Here is a 27,361-nt window from a genome sequence, read left to right as displayed (position 1 = left end):
GAGCCTGGTCTCTGGCTAAATAAACACAGACACTAGAAGTGTCTAGGCTCTTGGAGGCTCTCACTAGCTGCTGGAGCATTTCAGCCCAACCACCCTGACCAGAGCCAAAGCTCTTCACTGGCCTTTGTCCTCAGCTGCCTTTTTTTCTGCAAGCAGCAGAACTTTCTGGGGGGCCTCTCCCTCTTTGTTGGGAAAACCCCCAGCATCCTGAGATGGGAAACTTTGCTCTTACTTTATTTTGCAGACTGGCAGGGCCCCTTCCCTCCTCTGGTCTTCAGTTTTCCCATCTGTAAAATGAGGGTGTTGGATTAGGTCAGCAGTCCAAACTGGTAGCTGGATCCAGCAGGCATGTGTTGTATTTGGCCCACAGGGCACTTTCAGTATTTTTTTTAAATTAATAGCCCTTATTTTTAGAGCAGTTTTAGGTTTACAGAAAATCAGTGGAAAGTTGAGAGCTCCCATATGCCCCTCTTCCTACCTCCACCTCCCCACCAACAGTTTCCTTTATTGTTAACATCTTGCATCAATATGGTACATTTGTTGCAACTGATAAACCAATATAATACATTATTATTAATTAAAGCCCATCATTTATATTAGGGTTCACACCTTGTGTTATACAGTTCTATGGGTTGTGACAGATATAATGCCATATATTCAACATTATAGCAGCATAAGAATAGTTTAACTGCCCTAAAAATCCCGTGTTTCACCTATTCATACTTTTCCCTTCCCACTAAACTACTGGCAACCACTGATCTCTTCACGGTCTCTATAATTTTGTCTTTTCTAGAATGTCATGTACTTGGAATCATACAGTATGTAGCCTTTTCAGACTGGCTTCTTTCACCTAGCAATATGCATTTAAGGTTCCCCCATGTCTTTTCATGGCTTGATCAATCATGTCTTTTTATTGCTGAATAATGTTCCATTGTATGGATGTACCACAGTTTCTTTATCCATTCTCCAGTATAATTTTAAGCTGGAATTATTTGCCAATAGTTAAGAATGGAAGGCATTATACTGAAATCCGTATTTTCAGCTTCTCTTAAAAATGGGAAAATCTGTAACACTGGGTCTATCTTCCCAGATGGCAAAAATTGGCTAAAATTGAATAGTATCAGGCCTCTTTGGATAAGGCATGGGTGACCTGCCCACTACAGTCACCTCCTGCCTTCCTTACGTGACCTGCCAGTTCCTGGTAAGCATTTAGACTGAATTTTACATATTATTAGCAGAGTGACTTCAGGCAAATGTGCTGATTGTTTTCCATCTGCACCATTTCCTATCCCTTAATCCTATTTCTGCCCTTTTTTGTCCTGTTCTGTGTCCTAAGACACTGATCCTGCACAGACTGCATCTGTGGGTTTGGCTGTAGGAGGCACTGGTGTGAGATCAGAAGTTGAAAGGAGAGAGGGTCCACTACCCACTCCCATCGTGCTCCCCTCACTGCTTGGGTTCCTATTGTCCAGCAGTAGTTGCAGCTCTCCAAGGCCATTGTTCCTGCTGAGCAACCCTCCCCTACCGTCCCAACCCTTTCTGGGCACAGTTAACTCCATGTCCTCCCTTTGTCCCTTCCCACTGTGGCTAGCCTCTAGGTCTCTCAACACTCCTGTTTATTCCCTTAACCCTGTTAGTCCCCTGTAAGTAGCCCTTTCGTTGAAGTCTCTCTATTTGAACCACCCAGTTTATTCCATTTCCTGTTGAGACTGATACAGCAAGTTGCTTATGTTCTCTGTGCCTCAGCTTCCTCACCTGAAAATGGGAATCATGTTAATGCCCGCTTCAAAATGAGAAAATGCACATATGATACCTAGCATAGTCCCTGGCATAGATAAGTGCTCAGTTAATGTTCATTAATATTATTATCATCATCATCATTAGAATTTATCGCTCTGGGGCTACATCATTTCTATAGGCCTTTACAGCATGGATAGAAATGAATGGGTGATTCACCACACAAAAGTTGCTGCCAATAAATCTCCAAAGATCACCTTAATCTTTTGATCCCAAAGTAGAGTTGAGGTTTGGGTGGTATAAACTGTAATTATCTCTTGCCATTCATAAGCAAGGGGACTGGGCCCTTTATAGGCAGCTTCGATATCAAATCTTTTCTCACGTGACAGTGGCCATGTGGAACTCTTATCCCACTTACAGATAACAGCTAACATTTATGGAGCCCTTTCTCTATGCAAATAATCCAAGTCTTCATATGTGGAATTATGTAACCATTGCACATCAGTGCCTCTACAGATGATACAAATGAGGTTCTGAGAGACAAAGTGACTTGCCCAAGGTCACACAGTCAACAAGTTTTTGAACTGAGACTACACTCAGGTGTCCAGGCTCCAAGCCTAGTGCACGTCCCATTACACACTCTTCCCCTCCATGGAAGAGGACTCTGTCACACCAACACCCAGAGCTTTCCTCACCACAAAATTCTTCCCACTTCTACACAGAAGCCTCACTCGGCCTTACAAGACCCCTGATTATGTTAGTTAGGATCTTGAGAAATGTAAAGTGATATGATTGAGGGTGGGGTTAAAGTCTGCCCTCGACCACCCTCTTTCCTCGTTGGGCTCCAGCAAACAGCCCCACTCTCTCACTTCCTGATGCTGACCAGGCTCACGGAGCTTGCACGCAGGGTGATCTCCTCTGATGCGTCTCCTTGTGAGAAGGGAACAAACCTGTCACCTTGAGAGGCCCAGTGAGGAGAAGGCCAAAAATGAGGCTCAGACAAAAAAATCAGATCCCTCCACCCAGATGTCAGCACAACAAGTATTTGTGGAATAAAGGAAAGGAAGGATGAAAGAGTAAATTTATCCACCAAAGTATCAGGGTCTGGACCATCATGCTTCCTTCTCTGAGCCTCGGTTTCCTCATCTGTAGACTGAGCTACTGCCACCTGTCTTTTGGGAGCTATCTTGAGGTTTGAAGTACCCAGCACACAGTGGCCCTCAGTGATGGCTAATTCTAGCCCTCTGCCTTGTTTCACATCCTCTCAACAGGTTCTTTGATTTCTCTCAGCCTTCTGGAAACTTATTCTGGGTGATTGTAGCAATAACACCTAAAAATCAATATATTTTAGATTTTTAGAAAGCAAAATGCCCAGAAACATGAAGTTCTAAATCCTTGGACATATATCTGTATGTCTCAGCATTCAATGCAGTGCTTTGAATGTGGTAAGTGCTTGAGAATTGATTTAATGTAGATGGATACGTTAAATTTAGATGGCTGAGGCTTGGATCATCATCACCTCCCTCCTGCTCTTAGTAAACATAAATTGACATTTATGAAATCTCTAGAGCCCCCAACAACCTATGAGGTGATCCAGAAAGTACGTGTTATCCCCACTTCATGGATGGGAAAACCAAGTCTGAGTGAGGTTAGGCAAGTCTCCTGATTCAGAATCCAGTGGTCATTATATTCTCATGGGCTGCCTTTTTATCTGTTATTGGAAAGGAAGGGTATCCTTGAGGTTGCCTCCAGGTAATGCTTCTCTCAACCTCAGAAGCTAAGTTCCAGTGAGGGGAAGCACCTTGCCCAGGGCACACCACAGTGGAAACCAAGTTGGGACAAAATTTGGGTTCTCCAACTCTTTCCTTTGAGTTCTTCTCATTCTTCTATGTGCCTTAGATTCAACAGGAAATAGATATTAGGCAGGGAGTACTTGGGACTAACAAAATGAGACGAATACTTCAGCTCCTCAGGCCCCCAATGAATCAAATTTCCCCTGAGAGTGATCGGAGACTAGTCTCCAGGCCCAGTGTTCTACCAGCCCAAAGGACCCAGGGCTGGGCTGTCTCCCAGGAGGCTGGCCTGGCTGCCCAGCTGCTGCCCAAGAGGCTCAGAGACGGCATTCAACCTCAGAGCTCCTGGGTAGAGCATGGGGACCCCAGGGCACTTGGCTGCACTCAATGCCCTCTCCAGCACTGCCCCTGACCCAGTTGTCATAGGTGAGTGGATATTCAAGCAGCTGCTGGGAAAGAGGTGGCCAGGGCTCCAGGGACACTTGACTTGTCTCTCGGTGAAGCCAGGGACATGCTCCAGTGACACCCATAGATACTTCCTCTGAGGGCACACTGCCTTTGTCCCTGCCAAAGAAGCTAGTGGGAGGTAGTGAGAGGGTCCTGCTCTGAACTAAGCAGCCAGAAGAATCTGGGTGAGCAGAGAGTCGTGGATAAACTCATGTATTTACTTATTCAACAAGCATTCACCAACTACCTGCTCTCTGTCAGACTCTGCACAGAAACTAGGGATTCTGTAGTGAACTAGGCATGATGTTTGCTCTTTATATCTTGGATTTGTACCCAAGTAGCCAAAATACAAAGCAGAGACTGGCAGGGTCCTAGAAGAGGGACTCCAGAGTCATGCTGCCTGGTCCAATCTCCACCTAGCCCTATGATGCTGGGTGACCTTGAACAAGTTGCTTAACCCCTTAATCTTGGTTTCCTTCTTCCAAGAGCTATTTTAAAGTGAAATGAAACAATTGGCTCGGAAGTACTTTGCAGACAGAAGCTGAAGATGATTACTAGCATTTCATAGTTTTATCATTAATGTAAATGCCACTTATTCAGCACCTTCTAAGTACCAAGTATCTGTTCAGCATCACATGTAATTATTCCTACAACCCTAGTGACACTGTCATTATTATCTATAGTTTAGAGATGGGAAATGGAGGCTCAGAGAGGGTTGGTGAGTTACCCATGGTCACACAGACTGTAAGTGACAGAGCTGGGATTGGAACCCAGGTCATTTGGATTCCAGAGCCTATGTTCTTTCTGGACTGCCCCCTGTGGCTTCCTTCTTCCTCTTCAGTCTTTCATTCAGCAATGGCTTACTGAACCCTTTCTATGTGCCAGGCATTGTGCTAAGCTCCGAAGATATGGGTGGAGCAAAATAGACCTGGAGCCTTCCCTAACAACCTCACAGTCTAGTGAGGAGGAAAGCAGTGAAGAATAATTACAAGCATAATAACTGTTGCCAAAGAGGGGGGATCAGACCCCCATGAGAGTGTAAACCTTATCTGGGAATCAAGCAAGGCCTTCAGGAGAAAGTGATCTTTGAGATAAAATCTGAAGGCTGACGGAGAGTTGGGCAGACAAGAAGTCACGGGGAGTGGGAACAGCATGGAATCCTGAGCCACAGATGGTCAAGAAACATAACAGAACACATAGTTCAAGGAACACAAAGAGACCAGGAGCACAGGCAGCAGGAGAAAGAGGTACAAGATGGGCTGAAGAGGGAAGCAGGAGCCTCGGAGCACATGCCAAGGAGTTTGGACTTGATCCTGAGGGCCCTTGGGAGCTGAGTTCATAGGGCCGAACACCCCTCATTTTATGCCTGGTGTTTTCCTCTTCTGCCACCTGACTGGCTGGACCAGCGGCTGAGGAGTGAGTGGAGATGGGGCCAGAGGAGCTGAGAGTGACCAAACAAGCTAAGGTCAGCACAGAACTGCAGGAAGGGCAGGGAGAGGCCAGGCCAGGGCAGCACCAGGGACAGCTCTCAGTGGCTCTTGGGGCTCAAAGGCCACCAGAAATCATTCACTCTTTCATTCGTTCATTCATTCTACAAATATTTATTGAGTGCCCCTACTCTGAGGGCACTGTTCTGGGCGCTGGAGGACACATCAGAAAACTAAACAGACAAAAACTCTCTGTCCTCTTTAAGATTACTTTCTAGTAGAAGGAGACAGAAAATAAACATAACAAATAAGACAATCATGCACTGTATTAGAAGGTGACGTGTATGGGAAGAATAAAGCAAGGAAGGAGAATCAGGAGAGAAATCAAGAACGGGAGTGGTTATAACTTTAAATAGGCTGATCAGAGAAGGCTTTACCCCGAAAGTGACATCTGGGCAAACACGTGAAGGAGGTGAAGGAAGGGTTGGGGGCATCCATAGGGAGGAGTGTTTCAGGCAGAAGGAACAGCAGATGCAAAGCTCCTGAGGCAGGAAAATGCCAGGCCTGTTGGAGCCTCTGTGAGGAATCTGGGGTGGGAGAGCAGGAATGGTTGATTCAGAGATGGGAGTCAGAGCATAGAGAGCCATTGCAAGGACTTGGCTTTTACTCTGGGTGAATGAGGAGCCACTGGGGAATTTTGAGCTGAGAGGTGACATTATTTGACTTATATTTGCATGGGATCCCTCTGGCCGCTGCGTGGATATTAGATTGTGGGGGTAATTATCTCCACTTTTCAGACAAGGAAAATGAAGTTCAGGGAGAGAAAGCTACTTGTCTGTAGTCACATGGTTAATAGTGGTGGAGCTGAGATTTGAACATAGGTCCCTCTGATGACTTCAGTCCCTGCACTGGCAGGGCTTTTAGTACAGGCGGCATTTCCCCTGGGCTTTAAAAGCTAGGTAGACTTTGGACATGTAAAGGGAAGACTGGGACGGAGAAGGGAATAAAAGGTATTTAAAAAAAAAAAAAGGTATTTTAGGCAGAAGGAAAAGAATGCAAAGCAGGGAGGGTAATTATGGGTCTCTGGATTTATTGATAAAAATAGAGATATCTTTGCTCTTTTAAAAAAAAAAAAAAAAGAGAGAACGTGCTGGGGAGAAGCTGGAGCTAAGTCTGAGAAGGCCAGTTCATGAAAAAGAGCCTTGAATGCCAGGCTAAGGAGGATCAAGGAGCAGCCCCCTCCTCTTGCACCCAGAAAGCTTCCAAACTGGTGGCCTCAGTGGAGAGGGTTAGAGAGGAACGCAAAACAACAAGAAAGAAAACGGTTTCTGGTATCATATCTAACCAAGCAATTTTAACAGCTTTTGGAGGAAAAAAAAAAAACCTGCCAGATTTTGCTTGATGGTGTCTACAAGGGAATTTTGGAAACAGACAGGCTTGTGGATCAAAATATAATGCTCATCACTTAACCAGCTTTGTTTCTCAACAGCTACACTAAGTCCCTAAGCCTCTCAGCAAAAGGGAGGAAGTAACAGGCATCACTTCTCCTTGTGGAGGACAGATATCCCAGTTTGTGGGCACCTTGGGTCCCAGCTCAGACCCCAAGGGGAAAGTGGGGCCCCACTTCCTTGGCTTTGGAAGGACCCAAGAGGGCAGAGGAGCTATGGGTGGGGAGGTGTGTCTTCTTAGATCTTGTGTCTACCCTCAAGCCCCACCTTAACCCTGACACTGAGGCCTAAAGGGGAAATATTTGGAGATCTATTAGGGGTGAGGAATGGATCTCAAAGGGTCTCAATTACTCACCACTCTCAGCTCCTTGTTTTGGGCTTCCATTTGCTTTGCTCTGGTCACCTGCCATATGACGTAACTACCACTGCAGGGCTTCACCATATGGGAACTGCTAAAAAAGCCACCCAGCCACCCCCAGCCCATCCTCAATACCCCACAACCCACCCACAAGTCTATATGTCTACCAGCCTCTACTGAAGGTCAGGAAGAACAATGGAATTGCATCCGTAAAACTGGACTCCAAATAGAACTCTTCCAAGAGTCCAAAATAAAGAAATATCAACCCTCCACAGGAGGTCTCATGTTTCTTGCCTTGAAGACCACTTCCTTTTCCCTTCTCTGAGAAAGGAACCCCTTTGTCAGTCCTTCACCAGGGGAACCTCTGCCAATTAGGAAAAGCTCAACCCTGATCACAGGGATGGCACTAACCCAAAGTCAAGGAGATTCACAGTACACAGTAACCGTCTGGCAGTATCTCTCCCAAAGTCTGAATCTAGAATAACCATGCAGGGCCCCAGCAGAAGATAGGGTGGGCTCGGGCCCTCAAAGGATGGTCCTCATCCATGTGTTTCCACCAGTATGAGATAAAAATTCCTACTCATTCTTCCCATAGTCTTCCAAATGGTAATGCTTGGAGAGCGAACACACACACACAAACACACACACACACACACACACACACACACACACCCCATTTCCCAAAGCTAAACCATAATTCTCAAAACCAATATAGGCTCTAGACTACTAGAAGAAAACCATTTTTCTAAATCCACATAAGCTGCCTGGATTTCTCTGCCCACATGGAGATGCATCTTATATTATTATACAAAGCAGTATCATGTCCCCTCTTTTGCTCAAGCCAGTTGGAACTGAGTTCCTATCACTCGACACTGAAAGAGTCCTGACCAATGTACCTCACCTCTCTGTATTGTTAAGAAGCTTTTAGCTGAAAATAACAGAAATGTCATCTCACAAAACAAAAAGTGTAGAGATAGGATGGCCTTCAGGGAGGGTTCATTCAAGGGTTCAACGATGTCTTCAGGTTCTTTCAAACTTCCCATTCTGCTTAGAAATGAGATGACCATATCTGATTTCAGATATCACATCCACATGACATCAACACAAGGAAGCAGAGGGACCAGCTTTTACTACATCTCTTTCTCAGGGGTAAGACAAGGAAACTTTCTCCAGCAGGTATCTCCTGTGCTTCATTGGCCAAACCTGGATCTCATGCCTTTCCTCAACCAACAAGCTGGGACAGGGCCAACAGCAAGTGAAATGGAATTTTCCTGAGACCAACTGGGTTCATCTCTGAAGTTAGGGGTAGGTCAGAGCCCCCCAGAGGCAGATGGCTGTTGCTGTGTGTGTACGATGGGGCTTCTGTTAAGAGGGAGCAAGAGGAAAAATAGATAACTAATAAGGACCTACTGCATAGCACAGGGACGTCTACTCAATACTCTGTAATGACCTATACGGGAAAGGAATCTAAAAAAGAGTGTATATACATATATGTATAACTGATTCATTTTACTGTACAGCAGAAACTAACACAACATTGTAAATCAACTATCCTCCAATAAAAATCAAAAAAAAAAAAAAAAAAAAGAGGGAGCAAGAGGAGGCAGGGCACCGGGCAGGCAGCCACTAATGTGCGCAGCGCTACATCCAATGGCTACCCTCACTGAAGCTTTCCTTAAACTTGGGCCACAGCAAATCCTTAGGCAGGACATTTTCTCCTACTAGTTTCTGCAAGAAGTTGGACTGGAGTGAGGTGGGGCTGGAGGCAAGAGTGCCAGTTAGGAAGCCAGTCAGGCTATCAGACCAGGACCTGTGAGATGAGGAAACAGGCCAGCCCAGTAATGCCGAAGTCTGAGTCATGGGCAAGTTTTTGGTGGGAAGACTGAGGACAAGAAGGGTGTGCTCTCAGAGACGGACCCTCGGGGATTCTGCCAAAGGTGGATGGCAGGACCCTGAGCTCTTCCATGAAGGCCAGGCAAGGAGACAAGACTCTGTGAGTAAGGGGCAGAGGGAGGAGACCCCCTCCAAAGCCACCCCTTAACTTGTCCTGAATGGTGCCAGGCAGTTTGGACAGACAGGCCCCTCACCAGGCCTGCCCCTGATGGCCTCTACCCAGCAGCTCAATGGGCATTCCTTGGGGGACTGGAACAGGGAATCTGGGATTTGGTTCCTGCCGCTGGCCCTCCTCCACCCGCACACCAACCTTCACTCTCCAAACCTTCTGTGCTCCTTCTTGCTTTCAAGCCTTTGCCTATGCCGTTCCCTCAACAGGAAGGCTTTTTCCTGCGCAGGATGCCCCACTTTATCCTTCACGTACAGTCTGTAAAGCCCCACCTGAGTGAAGGGCTCCCTCCTTTTACTCCCACACAGCAGTAGTCTGTATGCCTCACCTTGGATTGTAATTTCTATCTACATGCCAATCCGTCCATCTCCCAGAATAAGCTGTGAGCTCTTCGGGGGCAGGCCCCTGTCTTGTTCATCTTGGTGACCTCTGCAGTGCCCAGGCAGCGTGGGGTCACAATACCTATGCAGGACGCGAGAATAGGGACGATGGGAAGGAAGGAGGTTCCTGTTGCCTTCTTTAGAGCTGAGTTGTCCAATATGGTAGCCAAGTAAAATTTAAAATTTAGTTCCTCAGTTATACTAGCTGCTTTTCAAGGGCTCAATAGCCACTTGTAGCTAGTGGCTATTGATTGGACAGCGCAAATATAGAACATTTCCATAAATACAGAAAGTTCTAGTGGACAGCACTGTTCTAAGAGATTCAAACTATTGCTGCAGCTCTAAAAGGAGCAGATCCTCTGCTACAGACTCCTTTCTCCTCCAATCCGGCACTCAGCACAAAGCCAGATACCTCTTCCTTTCTCCTCTCTCTCCTTCCTCTCCACCTATCTTCCTCCACCCCATCTTCTTGTCTCCCCACAGGGCCAGAAGAATAATTCACAGTGGTTTCAGAGTTCTCAGAGCCTTTTTATAGTCTGTGTATCTCTGACCCTTCGCTACAGTCCTGGAAGGTAAGCAGGATAGAGATTATAATTTTCATTTTACAAGTAAGGAAGCCAAAGCTCCGAGAGGTGAAGACTCTTGCCCAAGGTCACCCAGCTGGCGAATGCTGGTGTCTGGATCAGACCTCAGAGTAGACTCTGGCCCCTTCTTTTCCACCAGTGTCATATCATCTCTCACTAAGGAGTCGTCTAATCCAGCCTTCTGTCTGATGCACTTATCCATTCAACAACATTCCTCCCAAGTGTTTATCCAGCTTCTGCTTAAGTGCTCCCTATGATGTGAACCTCACTATCAGTTCCTTAAGCTGTGTTTAGATAGCTCTGCTAGAAAACTCCTGCTTATGCTGAGTCGAAATCAACCTTCTTGTAACTTTTCTATCCTGAGACCTCAGAAATCATGTGATACAGCCACTAAAATGCCTTCTGCAACACCACTGCCAGTTAGCTTGCAGCCCCTGCTCACACACCTCCAGTTTGGGGGAGCTCAACACCACTCAAGGAAGCCCCTTCCTTCTTTGGCCATTTAAAAACCAACCTCAATCCTGAAACTCCTCCCCACTGGCTTTGTCCTCTGGGTCTCCCAAGACTCTATCTGCTCTCTCTCTACCCAGGGCAGCCCCTCAGAGACAATGACCATGCCCCCTACTTTGCTTTTGTCCTGACTGCAGACTAAACAAATCATCAGAGAAAGGATGCTCTGTTCTATTAGCACATGACCTCTTCTGGCTTCCCTTTCCCATTAGCACATGAACCCCCTTATTCCATGGACCCCATGGGAAGCCAAGGTCGTGTCAATAATAATAACTACTGCCATTTATTATGTGTTCACCATGCCAGGCAATTTGAAAAGTGCTCTGCCTGTATTTCATCTCCAAAACCCTGCAAGGTGGTCATTATTTATTCCCATTTCACAGATGAAGTGACTGCCTGTATACATGTCTGTCACCCCAGGTGAGAGGACAATTGCAGGAACCTAAAGGATGGATGGGACCTGGGATGACCCAGGTTTGGGTCTGGGTCAGTCCCAGGGCCCCAGGCCCCAAGGAGGGTGGAGGAGTACAGAGGTTATGTGCACAGGCTGTAGGGGCAAAAGATCTGGGTTTAAATCACAGCTGCTTACCAGCCGTGTGCCCTTGAGCAAGGTCACTTCACCTCTCTGAACCTCCATTTCTTCATGTGTAAAAGGGAGCTAGTAGTACAGGGCACGGAGCCCAAGGATTGCAAAGAAGAAACAATGAATGTTTAGCACTGTGCATGGCACCTAGCAAGTTCTCAGCAGTGGGAGATAATACCAATATTATCATCAATATTATTACAGAGAGACCATACCCAGGGTCAAGGCAAATGTATTTACAGTATTACCGTCCCAAACTGAGCCTGGTCAGACCCAGTGGATTTCTGTACCCCCTCGTGGCTCCCAGAAAATGGCTAGTATCTGAGATGAGTTCAAATGTGCTAATGGGGCTGCGGTGTGAGGAGGTGTGAGGGGCCTGGGCTGCTGCTGTGATGAGCCAAGCAGTACCCATACTTCTCTATAGAAAAGACAGAGGGGAATGCACAGGAAATAAAGGCTAAGGGAACTAAGAGATGGCAAGAAAAGAGACTAAAATTGAGGTCACCTCACTTGCAAAGCAAACACAACTTTGAACAAGTTATCTTCCTCTCTGAGCCTCCATGTACAACTCTGTCAAATGGGGTAATAACACCACCCTTGCTGCCTCGGGGTCAGGATGAAGGAGGTGCTGTACATGGAAGCCCCTAGGCAGGGTGTAGCCCACAGCAGCACTTGGTGAGGGTCTGCTCCTGAAGCATCGCTGAGCAGCTCTCGTGGTGAGCTTTGGCCATCATCGCAGTCGACAAAAACAACGTAATAATAATAATACCTATTTCCCGAACTCCTGCTCTGGGCCAATACTCACAGCAACCTTTGAGGAAGGTGTCATTATCCCCATTTACTGATGAAACTGACAGTTCAGCAGTGAACAGGGGTGACACGCCCCAGGTCACTCAGTTAGTAAGCCAAGATGCCGGGACTGGCACCCAGGACTGGCTGAAGCCAAATTTCGTTCCTTGATGCCAGGCTGTGGAAGCCCTGTGAATCAGGCCCAAGGTGTGGAAGCCTTTTGGTTGATCTTCCAGCCCAGTAGAGGGACTACCACCACAGACCTGGACCACAACCACTGTGCATGATGGAGGGGCACTGGACAAACGTCCAGAGCCCTGAGTTCCGGCCCCTCTGCGCTGCAAAAACAAATGCATGGTCTTACTCCTTGCCCTCAGCCTCAGTTTCTCCATCTGGGTGCCAGAAGTCAGACTCTTGGGGTTTTCCAACTAACTCTCTGAGATTGTGCAGACAGTGGCAGGAAGGAGGAAAGCTGCCCTAAATGGAAACACTGCACTGTGTTCCTCCATCCCTTAATAACCACTAATTAGTTAATCCCCACAGCAGCAGGGTGTTAAAAGGTTTTTTTTTTTTAACATCTTTATTGGAGTATATTGCTTTACAATGGTGTGTTAGTTTCTGCTTTATAACAAAGTGAGTCAGCTATACATATACATATATCCCCATATCCCCTCCCTCTTGCATCTCCCTCCCACCCTGCCTATCCCACCCCTCTAGGTGGTCACAAAGCACCGAGCTGATCTCCCTGTGCTATGCAGCTGCTTCCCACTAGCTATCGATTCTACATTTGGTAGTGTATATATGTCCATGCCACTCTCTCACTTCGTCCCAGCTTACCCTTCCCCCTCCCCGTGTCCTCAAGTCCACTCTCTACGTCTGCATCTTTATTCCTCCTGTCCTGCCCCTAGGTTCTTTAGAACTTTTTTTTTTTTTTTTTTTAGATTCCATATATATGTGTTAGCATGTGGTATTTGTTTTTCTCTTTCTGACTTACTTCACTCTGTATGACAGACTCTAGGTCCATCCACCTCACTACAAATAACTCAATTTCGTTTCTTTTTACAGCTGAGTAATATTCCATTGTATATATGTGCCACATCTTCTTTATCCACTCATCTGTTAATGGACACTTAGGTTGCTTCCATGTCCTGGCTATTGTAAATAGAGCTGCAATGAACATTGCGGTACATGACTCTTTTTGAATTATGGTTTTCTCAGGGTATATGCCCAGTAGTGGGATTGCTGGGTTGTATGGTAGTTCTGTTTTTAGTTTTTTAAGGAACCTCCATACTGTTCTCCATAGTGGCTCTATCAGTTTACATTCCCACCAACAGTGCAAGAGGGTTCTCTTTTCTCCACACCCTCGCCAGCATTTATTGTTTGTAGATTTTGTAATCAGGTATTATTATCCCCAGTTTACAAGCAGGAGGTTGAATGAGAGAGGGATTGGCACCAGGCTCAGGGCAGGGATGGGATCAGTGAAAATGCTACAGATTGCTTCAGAAATGGGGGCGAGCTCAGTAGAGGGATGAGGGAGGCCTCAAGGGGGAGAAGCCACATAGGAATGTATTTCTCAACCTCAGGGAGTTGAAGTCCCTTTGATGGCATCTGAGCCAGTTTTCTCTGTGCACAGATGGGCAGATGGAGGCCCAGAGAGGGAGAGAGACTGGTCCAAGGTCACACAGCCAGAATCACAGACCAGGAGCACACAATGCCACAGGTTCTCAGCTGAGGCTGCTCTGATGGGGGCTGGGGAGTAGGGGATGGCTCTTAAGAGCTGGGCTCCCTCTGTGGCCTTCCTTGAATTCCTAGAGAAAGCAGTAAGCCCCCGGGGATTATGTCCGTACTAATGGCCTGTGACAAAGACAGTAGGATAAGCAGCTTGCTCTGCAGACTAAACAAGGTGCAAGCCAAGTCAAACAAAAGCTGAGGTTTTGTGTTGGCCTGGCTGGTGGGCTAGAAGCAGCCTAGACTCTCGGGGGGTCAGGCCTTGTGCCACTGCCCAGAATCTCCTCTGGTGGCCTTTTCCCCCTTTGCCACTGAGGGCTGGACAGAAGTATGTCCACAACACATGACTGCCCCTGTTTGTAGCATAGAATGTGCTTTTATGACATTGCCCCCAAGATGAGGAAACTGAGGGTCAGAGAGAGGAAGGAAGATAGTGTCCCGAGGCACATAGCAAGTCAGGCAGAAGGTTGGGACCCAAGACCTCCTGACTCCCCGCGCCATCATGGCCTCCCAAATTCTTCCTTTAATTAGTGCTGAGTGACAAATGAACACTGGAACAGAGGGAAATGCAATTTTCTAATTTTTATCCAAAGTGTTGTCCTATGTGATATCTCATTAGAGTCCACAGCACAGGCTTCAAGGGCAGAGAAGCCTGGATTCAAGTCCTGCTTCCACATTTTTCTAGCCCCATGGCTTCGGCAAATTACTTCACCACTCTGAGCCTCAGTTTGCTCTGGAAAACAGGAGAAACAACAGTACCTCCCTCACAGAGTTGTTGGGATGATTAAATGAATTAATGGATGTCAAGTGTTTTGCTCTGTGCTTAGCATACAGTAAGCACCTAATTACTGCTATTGCTATTAGCAACTCTTGCACCGACCTGCTGGATGGCCCGAGGCAGGGCCCTCACCCTCAGCCTCCATACTCCTCTCTCTCAAATGAGCTGTCACAAAGATTTCTTCTCACTCCAGGGCTCTGTGGTCTCTACCACCAGCCTTTCCAACCCAAATGAAACTGTAGACTCCAGAGGCAGTGAAGTGGGCTGGGAGCCTCTGTCACCTTCTAGGCCAGGCTGCTTGCCCTGCCCCCAGCTCCACACACCTGCTCCAGGATGTTCTGGGTGTGAGTCCCCTCAGCAGGCAGTCTGTCCCTCCCCAGAGCTGGTGTTGAGTCAATTCTGTGCTGTTCCAACGGTTTGCATGTGATGGCCAATCAGGAGACCATAGGCCTTGAAAAGCTGGGGAGAACTTGGAGATTAGAGCTGAGGAAGAGGGTCAGGAAGATTTGGGGTCTAGCTGGGAGAGCATCATGTCCCTCTGCCCTGGCAGTGCTGTCCTTATGGTCTAGGGAGTCAAATCCTCCCTGCCTTGTTTCTGGTAAAAATAGCTAAAGACGCTCCTACCTCCAGGGACTCAGAAGTCGGTCTCAATCGACTCCCTCAGCAAGGGTCAAAGGGACCCTCTCCACAGTCCTAATTGTGCAGGGATTGTTCTAGTTGTTTCTGAACGCAGCTTCCTTTCTACATTCTAGAACTCACTTCTGCAAAATGAGAATGGTTTGACTCCAGGCCTGGGGCCATTTCTCACTCCTTCCCTCCTGGTTCCCAACAGGAACAAGAAGAGATCTGCCTCATGCGGATTAAGGTGATATGTTCTCTAGCAGGTAGGGAGGTGGCGTGAGGAGATTACCTACCTCCCCCGACTTACCTATCTGTGTGTCAAGTTTAAGCCCCTGGAGGGTTTGTGTAACACTGTTAGGAATCTTAAAAAGTAGAGACCCTGTTTGTGGGATTACAGGGTGTGGAGACATTCTCACCTTTTACACTGAGGCTTCAGACTGGCTACCAACCCCGCTCAGTCCTGCCAGTTGCTGAGCCTTGCTTTGCACAGAAGCGATTTATTCCAGTCTGTTAAAAATGAGTCACATCCCAGGAGCCCCTTATCTTTGGGACACATTCTGCCATTAACCAGTTTGGAGTCAAAGTAATGTTTCCAGACATAAATGTAGTTGGGAAAGTGCTGGGCTGCGTTAAAGGCTCTGCTCCTCTAGGTGCTTCTGTGTGACCTTAGGCAGGTCATTTTCCCTCTGAGCTTCCATTTCTTAACGTGTTTCCAAAACATAACAACCTCCAGCCACATCTGTTGTTCATGATTAGATGAAAGAGCTTTCTGAAACGTATATTGTGGCATAAATTTGACATTTATCATTGTCAGATCTTATAATAGTTATTTGACTCTTTATGTATATGTATAACTTTGATAAAAATAAAAACTTTTTAAAATGATGTGTTGATAGCTGTTTTACAGTTTAGTTGAAATATTTGGGAATCATTAGAGAAAAGTACATAGAAAACTAATCAAGGAAATTATTAACTCCAGGAAAAACAAAAATAAGTACAAAGAAGAGAAACACAGTATTTTACTTGGCTTAGCATTAAACAACATTTACATAGTTATATCAATACTTGTGAAAACACTGAATACTGACTGAACCAAACATTGTGATAGTATAGTAAGAGGATAAAGACAGGGACATTTAGAGAAGGTTAGTTAAGAGGGCTACACCCTCTTCCTTAAAATAGGAAATCAATAGATAATGTCTAAAATTGATAAATCAAGAAATAACAGTATAAGCATATCAACTGGAAATGCAGATATAAGTAGCAGAAGAAACAGCTAATGGAGTGTAAAGTGATTGGAGGGGGGCAGCCCTGGGGAATGAGAAAGGATGAGGAAGAGAGTTATTTTTCATTATAATAAGACTTTAGTATTATTTTACTTTTCAAGTTATATGCATATATTCTTAGATCAAAATTAAAATTAATACAAAAAATAAAAATAGAGGAAAGTGACAGCTACAAGGAGGTTAATTTTGGTCCCAGATAAGGAAGAACTTCCTAATATCTAGAGCTATCCAAAAATGGAACCTCTGCAGATAGTGAATTCCCTGTCATCAGAAGTTTTTAAACAGAAACTATATGTCCATCTGTCAGAAACAAGGTAGAGAGTTCTAGCTTTGGCTGGGCTTTGCTAAGTAAGCTTAGGGATCACTTTCAATTCTAAGATTCCTTCTAATTCTATGCATCTGTGGAAGCTGGGATGTTCTTGTCATTTATCTCATAACTAATTCATTTATCTGTGCATTTAATAAGCATTTGCTTAGTACCTATTTTGTTTCTGGTGCTGCACCAGGTCCTGGGTTGAGGATAGGGGAACCAAGATAGATATGACATAGTGGCTGCCAACAAGAATCACTGAAAGTCAGTCCTGGAAAGTTCCTCAGCATTTGTCTGATCCAACCCCTCATTATACAGAGAAGGAAACTGAGGCCCAGAGAGAGGGAGACACTTGCACAATATCACACAGTATTAGTGGCACAGTCAGGCTCACATCTAGACCTCTTAATTCCTGTGCTAGTAATCTTTTCCTCACAATCCTGCTTCTGAAGAGCACTTCTTCAAAAATAGTTCTAACAAAAATGAAGTTGATTCTTCCCGGTATTTTACTAATCTCATTCATGTAGACACATCATCATTGTGCAATGAATCTTATTATTATTTTAATTATAGCAAGGTTTGACTTCCTGGATATCTGCTTCAGAAAGGCATGCAGTGAGCTTTCTGGAGACACCCAGTAAAAGTTCACTGAACCCAAACCTCCAAGTCATTCACCAGAGAGATCTAAAACAACAGAAATAAAACTAACTGACATTGCTTTGTCTCACCATCTTGTGACATGCGTGAGAATTCTTAGGTAGAGAGTTACCGCCTGTGTCATGGGTAAAATCCCAAATCATTTTGTGGAGTTTGTTATTATTCCAACAGCTATGAGAGCCAACATTTGCATGTACCAACATCTCCTTGCAGTATCACTTCCTGGATCCTTTTTGCTCGATTTAGTAGTCCTGTCTTTGCCACTTTGAAAAAAGTCCCACATCTCACTGAATTTCAGTTTTCCCTATCTGTTTTGTTTGTTTGTTTGTTTGGGTTTTGTTTGTTTGTTTTTAGTAATAGTCACCATGGGTATTAGACAAAATTAGTGGTTCTCAACCAGGGACAATTTTGTCCCAGCCCCTAGTGGACATCTGGTAATGTCTGGAGACATTTTTGGTTGCCACAGCTGGGGTGGAGTGATACCGGCATCTAGTGAGGTAGAGTCCAGGGCTGCTGCTAAACATCCTATACTGCACAGAGCAGCCCCTCCCAACACAATGATCTGGTCCAAAGTGCCAGTACTGCTGCTGTTGAGAAACCCTGATTAGACTCTTTGGCTGCAAGGGACAGAAACCCAAGTCCAACTTGCTTTAGTAAAAGAAGAAAAAGGAAAAAAACAAAAACAAAAACAGGGTGGTTATTGGAAGAATATTATCATTGTTTTTAAAAAAAGAAAAGAGCTAAAAGAAACTTCAGGATGGATACACCTTGGAGATTAGCGTAATTCAGCTCCCATCTGGACTACCTCTCCTGTCTGTCTTCCTTTTGTTCTCATTCTTTCCATGTGACACAGGCCTAGCCACCCTAGTTTTGAGCTCATATCCTGGCAGCCTCACAACCAGAAAGGAAAAGGTCCTTTTCTTTCCTAGATCCACTGTCACAAATCCCAGAGAAGGATTCTGATTGGTCAAGCTTGGGTCACATCCTCATCACTTGAACCAATGACTAAGGCCAGAGAGGGTGAAGTACTATATACAATGATTGACCTAGCCTGGGCCAATGCCTACCCCTGTGGCCAGAGGGATGAAATCTGTTTCCTGAAGTGGAGGAAGTAGGCTCTAGATAGAGAAAAACAATAGCCACTACAGCATGGAATAATAAAGAGGGTGCTGGACTAAGAGTCAAACATCTGGATGCTATTCTTGGCTTGTCTCTAACTTGCTGTGTGATCTTGGACAAGTCCCTTTCCCTCTCTGGGCCCCAGTTTCTTACCTGTACAATGAAAAAATGGACCAGAAGTCAAAGATATCTCCCACCTCTAACATTTGATAACTTTTGATTGGTTAAGTATTGTTCATGTTCCCAACAATGTTGACATTTGAAAATACTTGCTAAACCCACCTAGCTTTTAGATTGCTGGTTCCAGGATACAGTATAGTCTAGAAATATCTAATTTTTTTTCAAATTTAGTTTAGTTATCTGGTCTTTTCCAACTTCTTAATGATAATGAAAACAGCATCAACTAAAATGCTTTAGCACCTATTCATATTTTCAAAATGGTCTGTGTACTTCTCAATTCTTTCATAATATTCAACCCTTATAGGAAAAATTTGTAGACCCACAAGAACCACTTACACATTGCTTTTTCTTTTAAAAGAATTACTAGTGATTAAGAAAGATTAAATATATGAATAAAATCTACTTTCAACTTGGTATATGAATTTTATGTTAATCCTTATTTTGAAATGCATGTAGTCAAAAGAAATAGATGGTGTTGGGAAATCTCCAACAATATGGAAGATAAGGCAAAGATTTCAATATCACCAACCACTCATTCATTCAACAAATAGTTTCTGAGTACCTACTATGTTCCGGACACTATTCAATGATCTGCCCCTGTGTAACTTACATTCTAATGGATGCAGCTACATTTTAGTAATTGAAGAAGGATTTTTTGAATTCTAGCCCATCATCAATGAGGTGAAGTCCATACCTCTCAGCCCCTTGCCAACCCCACCAGCTCCAAGAGAACTCCCATTCACATCCTACACCTCACCAAACAGAACTTCCAGGTTGCTACCTTCAAAATTCACCAGTTCCAGGACTTCCCTGGTGGTGCAGTAGTTAAGAATCCACCTGCCAATGCAGGGGACACGGGTTCAATCCCTGGCCCAGGAAGATCCCACATACCGCGGAGCAACTAAGCCCATGCGCCACAACTACTGAGCCTACACTCCAGAGCCCGCGAGCCACAACTACTGAAGCCTGCATGCCTAGAGCCCGTGCTCCGCAACAAGAGAAGCCACCACAATGAGAAGTTCGCGCACCACAACAAAGAGTAGCCCCCACTTGCCGCAACTAGAGAAAGCCCACGCACAGCAACAAAGACCCAACGCAGCCAAAAATAAAAATTAATTAATTAATTAAAAAAATTTTTTTAAAAAGAGTAGCCCCCACTTGCCATAACAAGAGAAAGCCCATGCTCAGCAACGAAGACCCAGCAAAGCCAAAAAAAACCTCACCAGTTCCCACACACCTCTTCTACTTGGAACCCTCTTGCCTTCTCCACATTAGTATCACTGCCTCTGGGAAACCTCCTTGTATGGTTCTTTCTTCCTACCCCCCAGATTTAGTCCTGCCCTACTCTGTGCCCCCCAAACCTCATACACATGTCTATCACTTAACACCTCTCATTTTATGTCAGAATTATTTTTTATGTCTTTTGCTTCTCTCACTGGAATACAGAGTTCTCTAGGGAAAGGAAAAGTTCTCATTTACCTGAGGACTTTTGGGGCTTGACAATCCACACACACACACACGCACGCACACACACACGTACACACGCATGTGCCTCAGACCTGCTCTTCCTCCTCTACTCCCCTTCTCAGTGAGTGACACCCCCATCCTCCCTGTTATTCAGGCTAGAAACCTGGGCATCATCCTCAATGAATCCCTTTCTCTAACCTCCCACATCCAACCAAGGTTCATCATGTTTACCTGCCTCCTTACATACCCTCACCTCTGGATGAATCAGTTACTTCCCTTGGCCTAGATCAAACTTGCCCTATCCCTCATAGCCTGGGTAGCTTGTTATTCAGGGTTCACTTTAATCTTGACCTCCTCTAGGAAGCCTACCTTAATTCTTGTCCCCCCAGGCTGGGCTGAGCGTCTGTTCCCTGGGTAGTTTAGGTCTCCCGTGCTTCCTAGTTTATATGGCAATTCTTCTTCTCTCCTAGTAGACTATACACTCCAAGAGGGTGGGTTATTGTTTATGACTGCATCCCCAGCTTCTAGCCTATTTCCTGAGATGTGATAAGTTACCACTAATGACTTTTTAAATAAATGCAGGAACAAACTCATCTGGAGTCAGAAAGCCTGGATTCCACTCAGATCTGCCATTAACTAGTTGGGTCACTATGCACTTAACTTCACTGAGCCTCAATGTTCTCATCTGTGAAATGGCCATAATAATTCCCCCCAGTCTACCTCCAGGGTTGAATGCAAAAAGCATATGAGATAATAAATGTGAAAGCTATTTATAACCTCTGGGTTGTTTTACACATGTAAGGAGTTACTTCTAAATGTTTTGGGTTGTGTCTGGTTTTGGTTTTGGTTTTTATATTTTCTCTGATTATTTTAAATATAATTAGGTATTGCTCCTACTTGTGAATTTCCTGTAGGGGCAGAATCCAAGAACTATGTTGCTGCTACTCATCTCTGAGAAGATTAGAAGTGTTTTGATTTTTTTAAATGTTTAAGAGAATATTTTTGATACAAATTGTACTAGAGGCACTATTGGAAATAATCTAAATTTCACTTAAGCAACTAATACCAAATTGATACAAATTAAACAAGTTAACTCTTTATAAGTATTGATATAAAGGGAAAGAACTGACAATTTAGAACAGAATAGGAAAAGAAAATATACAAAGCAAACTTAACTTCAGTTTTACACTTATTAAATTAGCAAAAAACTTTTTTTTTTAAATAGCCTTTGCTCTTCTCATTTGGTTGATCTTAATTTATTTATTTTTAATAAATTTATTTATTTTATTTATTTATTTTTGGCTGTGTTGAGTCTTCGTTGCTGTGCGCGGGCTTTCTCTAGTTGCGGCAAGAGGGGGCTACACTTCGTTGTGGTGCGCGGGCTTCTCATTGCTTCTCTTGTTGCGGAGCATGGGCTCTAGGCGCGTGGGCTTCAGTAGTTGTGGCACATGGGCTCAGTAGTTGTGGCTCGCGGGCTCTAGAGTGCAGGCTCAGTAGTTGTGTTGCAAGGGCTTAGTTGCTCCGCGGCATGTGGGATCTTCCCAGACCAGGGCTCAAACTCATGTCCCCTGCGTTGGCAGGCGGATTCTTAACCACTGCGCCACCAGGGAAGTCCCACAAAAAACATTTTTAAATGATAAGTCTCAATGCACATACACTGCTGTTGGAATGTAAATTGCTCAGTTCTCTGAAAAGCAAATTGATAAAATATATCGAGAGCCAAAAAATAATTCTACTCTTGGAAAGCTATCTTAAGAGAAGAATTTAACAGAATAAAAAAGTTTTGTGCACTAAAACATATAGATTACTCATAAATAATCAAAAAGTGCCAGCAACTACGACAATGGAGAAATGGTTTGGTAAAGCATGCTGCATCCATGGGATGAAGTATTTTATACAATTAAAAGCAATCATTATGGATGCACGGCCAGGGTGCTCTTAGTCCTGCCCACAAAACTCCCGTGAGTCCTGTTGGATGGTTTCTTCATGATCAGGGGAGGGCCAAACTCTCAGAACAGATCCTTGCTCAAGTCTTCAAGCACTCAAGGCCAAGTTCTCCAAGATGTTCCCAATGAAAGTGTTCAGCTTAAGCCATAGCCTACAATATAGTGGCAGTGGATTTGCAGGAGGTGGCAATGGGCACACTAACATTTCAGTAGCTTGGTAACTTACTGTTGACTCTGCTCACAATGAGGCTGTTCACATTCTGCTGGCCTTGAAGGAGACTATGGACACCTGGAGCAAGGTTGTGTCTCCTGCAGCCAGCTCCTAACCAAAATTAAGAGGACGGCCAGGGACTTCCCTGGTGGCGCAGTGGTTAAGAATCCGCCTGCCAATGCAGGGGACATGGGTTCGATCCCTGGTCCGGGAAGATCCCACATGCTGCGGAGCAACTAAGCCCACGCACCACAACTACTGAGCCTGCACTCTAGAGCCCGCGAGCCACAACTACTGAAGCTCGTGCGCTGCAACTACCGAGCCCACGCGCCACGACTACTGAAGCCTGCGCGCTCTAGGGCGCACGTGCCGCAACTACTGAGCCCACGTGCTGCAACTACTTAAGTCCACGTGCCTAGAGCCTGTGCTCCCCAACAAGACAAACCACCGCAATAAGAAGCCCGCACACCGCAATGAAGAGTAGCCCCCGCTCGCTGCAACTAGAGAAAGCCTGTGCGCAGCAACGAAGACCCGATGCAGCCAAAAACAAAAAGAGGATGGCCAGACTCCCTGGGGAGAAGGAGTTAAGTGCATTCAAAAAGGCAGGGGGGGCTCTGACTCTGGGCTCCCTGTAATTGTAAGAGGGTCCCATGAACTGTGCCTCATGGTATTCATGTGCTTGTGTAGTACCCTCTTCTTGAACCTGGACTGGTCCTGGTACTCAACTGTAACTAGAGAACACAGCAGAAGTGAAGCTGCATGCCTTCTGAAGCCAGGTCAGGAAAAGCTTTCAAGCTTTTGTCTGGAACACTCTCTGAAAGCCATGGGCCTCGTGACTGCCATCCTAGAGAAGCCACTTTTAGGCACTCTGGTTGACAATACCAGCAAAGCGCAGCCTTTCAGCCATTTCCAGTAAGGCACCACACGTCCTCCAGACCAGTCCATCCATGAGCTGAATCCCCCCCCCAGGTGACTTCAGTCGGTATTGTATGGAGCAGATGAAACAATCAGCTAATCTTGGACCAAATTCCTGACCCATGAAATTATGGGACATTATTAAGTGGTTGTTGTTTAAGCCACTAAGTTCTAGGGTAATTAATACACAATAGTACATAAGCAGCACATCACCTTTGGAGGATGCTTGAGAATAAACTCATAATTCCAGAAATAGGTAACGATAAAGAATCAAGTATTTATCTTGCCTTCCCTTTATGAACTGTACTTCAGAGTAACCAAACAGTTGATGAGATTCAAGCTCTTCTTTATAAATAATTATAGCTAATAAATGATGAGGGAATATCAGAATTAGAATATCACCATTTGAAATCCCTGATGAAATAATAACGATCATCAATGACTGCAAAAATCATTAGGCAAAACCCCAGCGAGGAATGGTATAACAGGTTAGGCTGAAAATACCTCAACCCAACGATCAATATCTTCTTAATAAGCTATGAAGAGAGAAAACCAGACTTTACGTGCCTCCTGATACGAGGCAACAAGAAGTATATGGCACCAACTCTGAAGCTTTCTTGTCCCCAAATCAAATCTGAGCCTGATAACACTTCTAGATTTCATCCCAAGGACCAGAGGAACATGTTACATGATCCCCTGGGGGTGTAATCCACAAAATCAAAAACATGGAAAACTCTACGGGACAAACAACCAAGTTTCTTCAAAATATCTATTTTTTTTAAATAGAGGAAGAAGGGGACCCTATTGATTAAAAGAAACTTAGGAGATATATCAACCAAATCCAAATGTGTAGACTATCTCTGGATTCTGATATATATATATATATACATATATAAATATATTTGAACATTTAATAACATTTGAAATATATATATTACTGTATATATATATGATAACTGACTGGATATTAGATGATATTAAGAAATCATTTTTAATTTTTAGGTGTGATAGGTTACTATAATTTTTTTAAAAGCCTTTATCTTTTAGAGATAAAAGATACATGTATTCCAATGCATATGGGATTTTTCTTCAAAAGAATCCAGTGGTAAGGGGGTAGGAGTGAATAGGGTATAAATGAAGCAAGACTGGCCATATATTGATATTTTAAAGTTAGGTGATGGGGATATGGAGATTTAATATACTAATATCTTTAGTTTTATATATAATTTAAATTTTCATCTAAAAAAACTTTAAAACAAATAGTTCTAGCCAAAAAAAGTGTTTCCAGTGATGCATCTCTGAGTGGTTTGAGAGCAAGAGAGACAGTCTTTACCTCCTCCCTCTCGCCAAATCCCCCTGCACTTACAGGACTAGAAACCTAAAGAGGCATCTGAAGTCACATTTTAAGGAAACATAATGGAAGGGAGTTTGGAGAGGGAATGAAATCATTAAGGAGGATTATACTGTCACCACTCGACACAATGGGGATTGCTGCTTTTAACTGCTTTAAACAAGTCTTACTTCATACCAGAGCTTCGACTCAAGAAGGCATCACCATGGGAAGTGGATCCTGCCCAGGAGATCAAATCTTTCTTCCTGGCTGAGTCTTTGAGTGCATGCTCCTGCCCTCCACAGCAAGAGAATAGAGGGGATTCTTACAATGCACTTGAAATTCTCTTTTCCTCTTCATGGTGTCCTTGCAGCCAGGGGTCTTGGAAAGCTCAGGAATGAAGGTGCCTCGGATAAAGTGGCCTTCCTGACTCTGAGGGGCTGGGGGACCAGGTCAAGTTTCTGCCTTTCTGGGAGTCTCTACTTCTTGCACATTCAATGAGACGTAGTACAGCATAGAGTCCGCCAGCCTCTGGACACAGTTGGTTCTGCAAGTCACCAGCTGTGCAACATTCACCTCATTGCATCCCTGAAAGCAAGATACGGCACCACTAGCTCTACTAGAGCCATCCACAAAAATTCAGCCAGAGTTCTAACTCTTACTGCATCTGCTCAAACTGGCACCGTCTGATCAGGAAATACAACCTAAATGTGTGCCACCAGTGTTTCCATCAGTCCATGAAGGATACAGGCTTCATCAAGTTGGACTAAGCGATCTTCCGTGAATGGATTATATAAGACATCTACCTGACAAAACAATGCTAGCTCTTTGTACAAAGAAAAAAAGTCTTAATCTTAAAAAACAAAAAAAAGTAGGGATGATAACTTCCAGCTCACATTGTTGTTGGAAGGATAAAATCAGGTAATGTACGTGAAGCGCTCAGCATGGATCCTAGCATTGAGTCAGCTCTCAATAAAAGGATATTACTATTATTTATTTCTCCATAAAATGTGGATTGGATCGAATTAAGCTTCCTCCTAATTCCAGTGTTTGAGGATTCATTCATTTATGCAACAAGCATTTATTGCCAAGCCCTACACCAGGTGCTGGTGCTATAAGGTGGAGACACCTGACATGGGTGTTGGAGGCTAAAGTCAGCATATAAGGCAAAAACTCTGCATACTCAAAATTATTCTTGAAAACTCTTCCACCATCAACCGACCTCCCAAGCATCTGCTCCCCCATTCAGAGGTGCTGTCAGAGGTGCTGTTGGTGGGAGGAGCAGCATGGAGTGATGGTGGTTGAGGGATCTTTCAGGACATGGCATCTTGTCTCCTCCCAGGCCCCAGAACATGAAAGCCTTAAACTTTCCTCCATTCAGAGCAAAGCTGTGTTTCCTCCTCTGCTTTTGAGCCTTCAGCCCCAGTGCTGGATGAGAAAATGGAGGGCAGCCTCAGGGGTCACCTTCCATCAAGCTCAGGGTCGTTGTGAGATGGTCATCGCCCAGTTGACCAGAAGCATGCTGTTCCACTGAAATGTATCAAGCACCTTCCATGAGCAAGGTGTGCTGAGCACTGGCAAGAGTGGAGTAAGCCGAAGGTGGCCCCACCAGGACTGTACAGATGCAGACCCCGGCCACAGTAAAGCAGGGTCAATAGGGCCACAGGAAGGCCCAGAGATGGGCTATGGGGGCCTAGGGGACAGAAAGAGTTACCTCACCTTCCTGGGTGGTGATACTGAACCCGACCCTTGGAGAACAGAGAAGACCTGGGCGCAAAACACTGGGGAAAGGGTGCCCTGGGATGAGGAGACAGCAAGAGGCAAAGTTGGAGGCAGGGTTGATGGGCTGTGTCTGAGTAACAGCATGTGGACCATATGTTCGGTTGAAGAGGAAGGCGAGGCTGGAGAGTCAACGGGGCCAGGTGGCAAAGGCCGTAAGGTCAGGCCAAGCGGACTGGGCTTGGTTGTGTAGGCAGTAAAGAGCCAAAGGCCTGCAGCTGGGCTTAGCGAGAGGACCCGCGTGGGGTGAAACTCTCCTCCCAATACCTGCCCACAACCTCTCATAGGACAGTGTACAGCACCCTCCCAGGTTCGGAAAGCCCCAACTACAAACCCTTCTGCCCCAAGATCAAGCCTTTCCATAGTGGCTTCAGCAGGAACTTTAGGGTCAAGAGAGGCAACCCTTTAGGTTTCTCTATACAACTGCCCTTCATTATGGAGAAACCACACCAAGATGGGGTGGGAGTAGTGGAGGAGATGAAGGCTAAACCTAAGAAGAAGGGCTACTGACAAAGTGGCAGACTAAATAACCTGAAAGCTCCCTGCTACAAAACACCTAGAAATGCTAGGTAATATTTGTTTTAGTCATTTGAAATATACCGGAAATGTCATGGGAAAGTAAGGGTATTTCCAAGATCAAAACAAAGGGAGAGGGACTTCCCTCGTGGTGCAGTGGTTGGGAGTCTGCCTGCCAATGCAGAGGACACAGGTTCGAACACTGGTCTGGGAAGATCCCACATGCCGTGGAGCAACTAAGCCCGTGCACCACTAATACTGAGCCTGCGCTCTAGAGCCCGTGCTCCGCAACAAGAGAAGCCACCGCAATGAGAAGCCCACACTCTGCAACGAAGAGTAGCCCCTGCTCGCAGCAACTAGAGAAAGCCCGCACACAGCAACGAAGACCCAATGCAGCCAA

General features: G+C 45.1%; 1 long non-coding RNA gene across 2 annotated transcripts in view; it reads right to left on the bottom strand.

The window, feature by feature from the left end:
- The window catches only part of LOC137770038 (uncharacterized), a 101,071-nt gene that overhangs the window by 58,703 nt on the left and 15,007 nt on the right, over positions 1 to 27,361 (bottom strand). The gene's annotated exons all lie outside the window — the stretch shown is intronic.

The sequence above is a fragment of the Eschrichtius robustus genome, chromosome 10 (genome assembly GCF_028021215.1).
Source record: "Eschrichtius robustus isolate mEscRob2 chromosome 10, mEscRob2.pri, whole genome shotgun sequence".
In the NCBI taxonomy this organism is placed as follows: domain Eukaryota; kingdom Metazoa; phylum Chordata; class Mammalia; order Artiodactyla; family Eschrichtiidae; genus Eschrichtius; species Eschrichtius robustus.
Note: the sequence above shows the minus strand (reverse complement) of the source record. Positions and strands in the feature narration are given on the sequence as shown.